This window comes from Musa acuminata, unplaced genomic scaffold (genome assembly GCF_036884655.1).
Source record: "Musa acuminata AAA Group cultivar baxijiao unplaced genomic scaffold, Cavendish_Baxijiao_AAA HiC_scaffold_1134, whole genome shotgun sequence".
In the NCBI taxonomy this organism is placed as follows: domain Eukaryota; kingdom Viridiplantae; phylum Streptophyta; class Magnoliopsida; order Zingiberales; family Musaceae; genus Musa; species Musa acuminata.
In genome coordinates this window covers 33,890-42,651 of record NW_027021346.1, presented here as the reverse complement: position 1 = coordinate 42,651, position 8,762 = coordinate 33,890, and positions in this window count along the sequence as shown.

Genomic DNA, 8,762 nt, shown 5'->3' with positions numbered 1-8,762 from the left:
TAATTTTCTCTAAATTTTAGCTTTTTTACTTAATTTTGTTTCCGTGTCAATTTCTTTTGCTTCATTTTGTTTCCATGCTAGTTTCTTCTGTTTAATTATATTTTAATATTTATTTATTTTATTTAATTTTATTCTTACTTAATTTTGTCTCCATGTCAGTTTCTTTAGCTTAATTTTATCTCGATGTTATTTTTCTTACATAATTTTGTATCAATGTTAGTTTTTTTACTTAATTTTGTATCAATGTTAGTTTCTTTTGTTTAATTTTATCTCTTCAGTTTCTTTTGGTTAACTTTGTCTTCATATCAATTTTTTTTGCTTAATTTTGTTTCTTATGCTTAATTTTGTTTCCATGCCAATTTGTTTTCCTTAATTTATCTCAATGTCAATTTCTTTTGTTTAATTTTGTCTCTATATCGGTTTCCTTTGCTTAATTTTTTATGCATGTCAATTTCTTTTGCTTAATTTTATCTCTATAACAGTTCCTTTTGCTTAATTTTTTCAATATGTCAATTTCTTTTGCTGAATTTAGTCTTCATGTTAGTTTATTTTGCTTAATTTTGTCTCTATGTTAGTTTCTTTTACTTAATTTTTTCTCGATGTCCATTTTTTTTCGTAATTTTATTTGCATGTTAGTTTCTTTTGCTTAATTTTATCACTATATCAGTTTCTTTTGCTTAATTTTACCTTCATGTAAATTTTTTTTGCTTAAATGTGTTTTAATGTTAGTTTTTTTACTTAATTTTATTTTTATGATAATTTTTTTTACTTAATTTTATTTCAATGTCAGTTTCTTTTGCTTAATTTTGTCTCCATATCAGTTTGTTTTGCTTAATTTTGTTTAGATGTCAAATTCATTTGCTTAATTTTGTTTCCATATAAGTTTCTTTTACTTAATTTTGTTTGAATGTTAGTTTATTTTACGTAATTTTATTTCCATACTTGTTTATTTTTCGTAATTTTATTTCCATGCCTATTTCTTTTATTTAATTTTATTTCCATACTAGTTTCTTTTGCTTAATTTTGTCTCTATGTCAGTTTCGTTTACTTAATTTTGTCTCGATGGCAATTTCTTTTATATAATTTTGTCTCAATGTCAGTTTTTTTGCTTAATTTTTTTTTCTTTTGCTTAATTTTGTCTCCTCGGTTTCCTTTGCTTAACTTTATTTCGATGTCAATTTCTTTTGCATAATTTTATCTCAATATCAGTTTTTTTGCTTAATTTTATCTCCATATCAATTTCTTTTGCTTAATTTTGTCTCCTCAGTTTCTTTTGCTTAACTTGGTCTCCATGTTAGTTTTGTTTGCTTAATTTTGTTTCCATGTTAGTTTCTTATGATTAATTTTATTTTCATGCTAATTTCTTTTGCTTAGTTTTGCCTCAATGTCAATTTCATTTACTTAATTTTGTCTTCATATCAGTTTTTTTGCTTAATTTTGTCTCTATATCAATTTCATTTACTTAATTTAGTTTTCATGTTAGTTTCTTTTGCTTAATTTTGTCTCTATGTTAGTTTCTTTTGCTTAATTTTTTCTTGATATCCATTTTTTTTGCTTAATTTTGTCACTATGTCAGTTTCTTTTGCTTAATTATATTTTAATGTTAGTTTATTTTACTGAATTTTGTTTATATGATAATTTGTTTGACTAAATTTTGTTTCAATGTCAATTTATTTTGCTTAATTTTATTTTCTTATCGGTTTCTTTTGCTTAATTTTGTTTCCATATCAGTTTCTTTTGCTTAATTTTATTTCTATGCTGGTTTCCTTTGCTTAATTTTGTTCAAATGTTAGTTTCTTTTGCTTAATTTTGTTTCTATGCTAGTTTCTTTTGCTAAATTTTGTTTTGATGATTGTCTTAATTTTGTTTCCATAAGAGTTTCTTTTAGTTAATTTTGTTTCTATGCTAGTTCTTTTGCTAAATTTAATTTACATACTAGTTTCTTTTGCTTAAATTTACCTCCATGCTTGTTTCTTTTGCTTAATTTTGTCTCTATGTCAGTTTCTTATGCTTAGTTTTATCTCGATGTCAATTTCTTTTGCATAATTTTGTCTCGATATCAGTTTTTTTTGCTTAATTTGGTCTCAATTTTATATTTTTTGCTTAATTGTTTCTCCATGTCAATTTCTTTCGCTTAATTTTGTTTTCATGCTAGTTTCTTCTATTTAATTTTATTTTAATGTCAGTTTCTTTTGCTTAATTTTGTTCTTGCTAATTTTTTTTTTCTTTTGCTTAATTTTGTCTAAATTTTGGTTTTTTTTGCTTAATTTTGTTTCCATGTCAATTTATTTTGCTTAGTTTTGTTTCCATTATGGTTTCTTTTGTTTAATTTTATTTTAATATCAGTTTATTTTGCTTAATTTTGTTCTTACTTAATTTTATTTCTAGGTTAGTTTCTTTTGCTTAATTTTATTTCATTGTTAGTATCTTATGCTTAATTTTGTTTCCATACCAATTTCTTTTGCTTAATTTTGTCTCCATATCAGTTTCTTTTACTTAATTTTGTCTGCATGTCAATTTCATTTTTGTTTAATTAAGTCTTCATGTTAGTTTCTTTTGCTTAAATTTTTCTCGATATCCATTTTTTTCGTAATTTTGTTTGAATGTGAGTTTCTTTTGCTTAATCTTATCATCATATCAGTTTCTTTTGCTTAATTTTGTCTTCATGTCAGGTTCTTTTACTTAATTATGTTTTCATGTTAGTTTCTTTTACTTAATTTTGTTTATATGATAGTTTATTTTGCTAAATTTTTTTCTATGTCAATTTCTTTTGCATAATTTTATTTCTCAATCAGTTTCTTTTGCTTAATTTTGTTTCTATATCAATTTCTTTTACATAATTTTATTTCCATGCTAGTTTCTTATGCTTAATTTTGTTCCAATACTAGTTTCTTTTGCTTAATTTTGTTTCCATGCTAGTTTCTTTTGCTTACTTTTGTTTTTCATGTCAATTTCTTTTGCTTCGTTTTGTTACCATGCTAGTTTCTTCTATTTAATTTTATTTTAATATCAGTTTATTTTGCTTAATTTTATCTCCATGTCAGTTTCTTTTGCTTAATTTTATTTCGATGTAATTTTTTTTACATAATTTTGTCTCAATGTCTGTTTTTTTGCTTAATTTTGTCTCCATGTCAGTTTCTTTTGCTTAACTTTGTCTCCATGTTAATTTCTTTTGCTAAATTTTGTTCCTTATTCTTAATTTTGTTTCTATGCCAATTTGTTTTCCTTAATTTTATCTCAATGTTAATTTCTTTTGCTTAATTTTGTCTCTATATTGGTTTCTTTTGTATAATTTCTTATGTATATCAATTTTTTTTATAATTTTATCTCTATATCAGTTTCTTTTACTTAATTTTTTTCTGTATGTCAATTTATTTTGCTTAATTTAGTCTTCATGATAGTTTGTTTTGCTAAAATGTGTCTCTATGTTAGTTTCTTTTGTTTAATTTTTTCTCGATGTCTGTATTCTTTTGTAATTTTGTTTACATGTCAGTTTCTTTTGCTTAATTTTGTCACTATGTCAGTTTCTTTTGCTTAATTTGGTCTTCATGTCAATTTCTTTTGCTTAACGGTGTTTTAATATTAGTTTCTTTTCCTTAATTTTATTTATATGACAATTTCTTTTGCTTAATTATGTCTCAATGTGAGTTTCTTTTGCTTAATTTTGTCTTCATTTCAGTTTCTTTTACTTAATTTTGTCTGCATGTCAATTTCATTTGCTTAATTAAGTCTTCATGTTAGTTTCGTTTGCTTAATTTTTTCTCGATATCCATTTTTTTCGTAATTTTGTTTGAATGTGGGTTTCTTTTGCTTAATTTTATCACCATATCAGTTTCTTTTGCTTAATTTTGTTTTCATGTCAGGTTCTTTTACTTAATTACGTTTTCATGTTAGTTTCTTTTACTTAATTTTCTTTATATGATAGTTTCTTTTGCTAAATTTTCTTTCTATGTCAATTTATTTTGCATAATTTTATTTCTCAATCAGTTTCTTTTGCTTAATTTTGTTTCTATATCAATTTCTTTTGCTTAATTTTGTTTCCATGCTAGTTTCTTATGCTTAATTTTGTTCCAATACTAGTTTTTTTTGCTTAATTTTGTTTCCATCCTAGTTTCTTTTGCTTACTTTTGTTTTTCATGTCAATTTCTTTTGCTTCGTTTTGTTACCATGCTAGTTTCTTCTATTTAATTTTATTTTAATATCAGTTTATTTTGCTTAATTTTATCTCTATGTCACTTTATTTTGCTTAATTTTATCTCGATGTCATTTTTTTTACATAATTTTGTCTCAATGTCAGTTTTTTTGCTTAATTTTATCTCCATGTTAGTTTCTTTTGCTTAACTTTGTCTCCATGTTAATTTCTTTTGCTAAATTTTGTTTCTTATGCTTAATTTTATTTCTTTTGCTAAATTTTGTTTCTTTTGCTTAATTTGGTCTTCATGTCAATTTCTTTTGCTTAACTGTGTTTTAATATTAGTTTCTTATGCTTAATTTTATTTATATGACAATTTCTTTTGCTTAATTATGTCTCAATGTCAGTTTCTTTTGCTTAATTTTGTCTCCATTTCAGTTTCTTTTGCTTAATTTTGTCTGGATGTCAACTTCATTTGCTTAATTTTGTCTTCATGTTAATTTATTTTGTTTCCATTTAAGTTTCTTTTGCGTAATTTTGTTTCCAGACTAGTTTCTTTTACTTAATTTTGTCTCTATGCACGTTTCTTTTGCTTAATTTTGTCTTTATGTAAGTATCTTTTACTTAATTTTGTCTCCATTTTAGTTTTTTTGCTTAATTTTGTCTCAATTTTATATTTTTTTGCTTAATTGTTTCTCCATGTCAATTTCTTTCGCTTAATTTTGTTTTCATGCTAGTTTCTTCTGTTTAATTTTATTTTAATGTCAGTTTTTTTTACTTAATTTTGTTCTTGCTAAATTTTGTTTTCATGTGAGTTTCTTTTGCTTAATTTTGTCTAAATTTTAGTTTTTTTTGCTTAGTTTTGTTTCCATGTCAATTTATTTTGCTTAGTTTTGTTTCCATGCTGGTTTCTTTTGTTTAATTTTATTTTAATGTCAGTTTATCTTGCTTAATTTTTTTCTTACTTAATTTTATTTCTAGGTCAGTTTCTTTTGCTTAACTTTGTCTAAATGTCAGTTTCTTTTGCTTAATTTTATTTCATTGTTAGTTTCTTATGCTTAATTTTGTTTCGATACCAATTTCTTTTGCTTAATTTTGTTTCAATGTCATTTTCTTTTGCTTAATTTTGTCTCCATATCAGTTTCATTTACTTAATTTTGTCTGCATGTCAATTTCATTTGCTAAATTAAGTCTTCATGTTAGTTTCTTTTGATTAATTTTTTCTCGATATCCATTTTTTTCGTAATTTTGTTTGAATGTGAGTTTCTTTTGCTTAATTTTATCACCATATCAGTTTCTTTTGCTTAATTTTGTCTTAATGTCAGGTTCTTTTACTTAATTATGTTTTCATGATAGTTTCCTTTGCTAATTTTTCTTTCTATGTCAATTTCTTTTGCATAATTTTATTTCTCAATCAGTTTCTTTTGCTTAATTTTGTTTCTATATCAATTTCTTTTGCTTAATTTTATTTTCATACTAGTTTCTTATGCTTAATTTTGTTCCAATACTAGTTTCTTTTGCTTAATTTTGTTTACATGCTAGTTTCTTTTGCTTAATTTTGTCTTCATGTTAATTTTTTTTGTTTAATTTTGTTTCCATTTAAGTTTCTTTTGCGTAATTTTGTTTATAGACTAGTTTCTTTTGCTTAATTTTATCTCTATGCGCATTTCTTTTGCTTAATTTTGTCTTCATGTAAGTATCTTTTACTTAATTTTGTCTCCATTTTAGTTTCTTTTGCTTAATTTTGTCTCAATTTTATATTTTTTTGCCTAATTGTTTCTCCAAGTCAATTTCCTTCACTTAATTTTGTTTTCATGCTAGTTTCTTCTGTTTAATTTTATTTTAATGTCAGTTTCTTTTGCTTAATTTTGTTCTTGCTAAGTTTTGTTTTCATGTGAGTTTCTTTTTCTTAATTTTATCTAAATTAGTTTTTTTTGCTTAATTTTATTTCCATGTCAATTTATTTTGCTTAGTTTTGTTTCCATGCTAGTTTCTTTTATTTAATTTTATTTTAATATCAGTTTATTTTGCTTAATTTTGTTCTTAATTTTATTTATAGGTCAGTTTCTTTTGCTTAACTTTGTTATCATGTCAGTTTCTTCTTCTTAATTTTATTTCATTGTTAGTTTTTTATGCTTAATTTTGTTTCCATACCAATTTCTTTTGCTTAATTTTGTCTAAATGTTAATTTCTTTTGCTTAATTTTGTCTCCATATCAGTTTCTTTTACTTAATTTTGTGTGCATGTCAATTTCATTTGCTTAATTAAGTCTTCATGTTAGTTTCTTTTGCTTAATTTTTTCTCGATATCCATTTTTTTCGTAATTTTGTTTGAATGTGAGTTTATTTTGCTTAATTTTATCATCATATCAGTTCCTTTTGCTTAATTTTGTCTTCATGTCAGATTCTTTTACTTAATTATGTTTTCATGTTAGTTTCTTTTACTTAATTTTGTTTATATGATAGTTTCTTTTGCTAAATTTTTTTTCTATGTCAATTTCTTTTGCATAATTTTATTTCTCAATCAGTTTCTTTTGCTTAATTTTTTCTGTATGTCAATTTCTTTTGCTTAATTTAGTCTTCATGATAGTTTGTTTTGCTTAATTGTGTCTCTATGTTAGTTTCTTTTGCTTAATTTTTTCTCGATGTCTGTTTTTTTTCGTAATTTTGTTTACATGTCAATTTCTTTTGCTTAATTTTGTCACTATGTCAGTTTCTTTTGCTTAATTTGGTCTTTATGTCAATTTCTTTTGCTTAACTGTATTTTAATATTAGTTTCTTTTGCTTAATTTTATCTTCATGTTAATTTCTTTTGTTTAATTTTGTTTCCATTTAAGTTTCTTTTGCGTAATTTTGTTTCCAAACTAGTTTCTTTTGCTTAATTTTGTCTCTATGCGCGTTTCTTTTGCTTAATTTTGTCTTCATGTAAGAATCTTTTACTTAATTTTGTCTCCATTTTAGTTTCTTTTGCTTAATTTTGTCTTCATTTTATATTTTTTTGCTTAATTGTTTCTCCATGTCAATTTCTTTCGCTTAATTTTGTTTTCATGCTAGTTCCTTCTGTTTAATTTTATTTTAATGTTAGTTTCTTTTGCTTAATTTTGTTCTTGCTAAATTTTGTTTTCATGTGAGTTTCTTTTGCTTAATTTTGTCTAAATTTTGGTTTTTTTGCTTAATTTTATTTCCATGTCAATTTATTTTGCTTAGTTTTGTTTTCATGCTGGTTTCTTTTGTTTAATTTTATTTTAATGTCAGTTTATTTTGCTTAATTTTTTTCTTACTTAATTTTATATCTAGGCCAGTTTCTTTTGCTTAACTTTGTCTACATGTCAATTTCTTTTGCTTAATTTTATTTCATTGTTAGTTTCTTATGCTTAATTTTGTTTCCATACCAATTTCATTTGCTTAATTTTGTCTCAATGTCAATTTCTTTTGCTTAATTTTGTCTCCATATCAGTTTTTTTTACTTAATTTTGTCTGCATGTCAATTTCATTTGCTTAATTAAGTCTTCATGTTAGTTTCTTTTACTTAATTTTTTCTCTATATCCATTTTTTTCGTAATTTTGTTTGAATGTGAGTTTCTTTTGCTTAATTTTAACGCCATATCAGTTTCTTTTGTTAAATTTTGTCTTCATGTCAGGTTCTTTTACTTAATTATGTTTTCATTTTAGTTTCTTTTGTTAGGATCATGAGCACTAAGAGGGGGGGTGAATTAGTGTAGCGGAAAACCTTCTACGATTAAAACAAAAACTGCGTTCGTTCGTTAAAAGTGATTTCGGTAAGAAAGCTGATTCGTAAATCACTTTAACTTTTGTTTAAGCGAGATGCCGCAAAGATATAAATGCAGTTTGCAGTTATGATTCAACTCAGATAGTAGGCCGCAAACTGAAATATGATATTCGTACGAAAAAACTGATTTACGTCTAAATGCTGATTCGTAAATCACTTGATTAAGCGAGATATAGTTTAAGCAAGGATATAAAGGTAGTTTGCAGTTATGATAGAAATCAAAACATAAACGCAAACCGAAATATGATGATCGTATGATAAAACTGATTTACATCTAAACGCCGATTCGGAAGGTGCAAGGCTTGAAACCCGATCGTATATGCGCAGAAAGCAGTAAGCTTTTGAGGAGGTTTGCAGTAAAGATAATATGCTCAAAGTAAATGCAAACCGAGATTTAGAGTGGTTCGGTCAATCTTGACCTACTCCACTTTTGGCTTCCTCCACCGACGACGTCAACTAGAGGCCTTCCTTTAATAGGCGAAGGCCAACCACCCTTTTACAGTTTCACTCCTTTTGACGGGCTTAGGAGACAACCCATACAGAATTTTCTCTCCTCTCTTTAAAGCTCAGAACTTGGAAGAAAAGAGGGAAAAGAACTTTTGGCCTTTACAATAATTTTGAGCTCTAAAAATCACAGAACAAGATCAGGATTTCGGTGTATGTTGTGTATGCTTTCAGTGCTGAAAGGGTGGGGTATTTATAGGCCCCAACCCAGTTCGAATTTGGAGCTCAAAACTATCAATTCCCGGAATTCTGGGATCTAGCGGTTGCACCTCCTGACTGAGGCGGTTGCACCGCTTGGCAGAGCTCGAAGACTGAGCCTCTAGGCGGTGCCACCTCC